The following is a 1471-nucleotide window of genomic DNA, read 5'->3' on the forward strand; positions in this document are numbered from 1 at the left end:
TGGGGAAGCCTTCAGGCCAAAGAGTGGAAAAGTCGATGACGATAAACAGGTAACGATGTCCTTCTGTTGTGAGTAGGGGAGCTACAATATCAACGTGAATGTGGGGAAACCACCGCTGAGGTTGAGGAAAGGTGCCCATTCCTGAATACTTGTGTTGGTGTACCTCTAAGATTTGCCATGGAATACAGGCGATGACCCAATCCTTAGCATCCTTAATAATGCCATGCAAAATGAGCTTTATCTTCAGCAGTTGTGCAGTAGAACGGCGCGAGGGATGTGAAAGAAATGAATGAAATAAAACACCTGTCGTCAGATGGCAGAGGCTATCCAATGTCTGGATCTATCAGTACTTATGCCACAGAGAAAAGAGTCATAGATAGGAACGTACTCCCAACGGAGGGATGTGCAAGTAATCTTACATGCTTAGTACTCTGGATGTTTTTGTTGGGCTTCTGCTTAGGTGTTGTAATCCAATCCCGGGTGAATTGCTGCTGGTATTTTTCTAGATCGGGCATGTGCCGAAGGGCATAATTGTACTCAGCCAGGGCGTAGAGCTGTTTGCAGTGGTGAACAGACCAGGCATCAGAGTCTCGAGTGAAGGTCTGGTCCGTGCTAATGACGAAGGACTCACCTTCCAGGTTTAGGCGAAAGTGACGGACAGTCGAGTGCACCGCCAGCAATTCGTGGTCGAGAGTAGAGTATTCGGATTCTGCCTTGGACAGTTTCCTAGTGATTGATTGATTGATTAGGAGTTATATGTCATCCCAAAATGTAAGGTCATTGACGCCGATATTATTTGTTGTAAATAAAGAAATAAATCAATGGTTATTCAATTTAAAAAAAAAAATAAAAGAAATATTCTTTCAAGAGTTGAATAGCTTTCAGAAGACCTGCTTCTGAAATAATCTAAAAATAACACTCATATGGTACGACACATCAAGTCAGAGAATCTTGGCAAGGATGAACACTCCAGCCTCACCTAGTCTCAAACAGATATCTATTTCTTTTGTTAGTAAAAGTGGGACATTTGATAAAAAAAGGCCTCACTGTCAAGGGTACCAAACGTTCATCGCAATATGGCTGATGCTGTCTAGTTACCAGAAGGTCGTGTGTCAGTTGTGTGTGACTATTACGGAGATAACTAAGAGACATATCCTAATCTTGGGGCATCAAGGTAGACCTCCAAGGAGATTTAACATTAGTTATTTCTCTCGTCTTATTTTTCATCTGCACTATCCTCATGCTGTTGCCAGTTATTATAAATCAATTTCTTGATGGTAGGTACAAAATCCTTACAGAGGATGGGATACCTTCTTAGTAGCAACTCGGATGCAACATTCTTTGCCAGCAAATCTGCCTTCTCATTCCGAGATACACCTACATGTGCTAGAGCCTAACAAAATTGAACTGTTATCCCTCTCAGTTCAATAATAAAAAACAATTTTAACATCTTTATAACTGAAGCACTGCT

Source organism: Palaemon carinicauda, chromosome 2, assembly GCF_036898095.1.
Source record: "Palaemon carinicauda isolate YSFRI2023 chromosome 2, ASM3689809v2, whole genome shotgun sequence".
Taxonomy (NCBI): domain Eukaryota; kingdom Metazoa; phylum Arthropoda; class Malacostraca; order Decapoda; family Palaemonidae; genus Palaemon; species Palaemon carinicauda.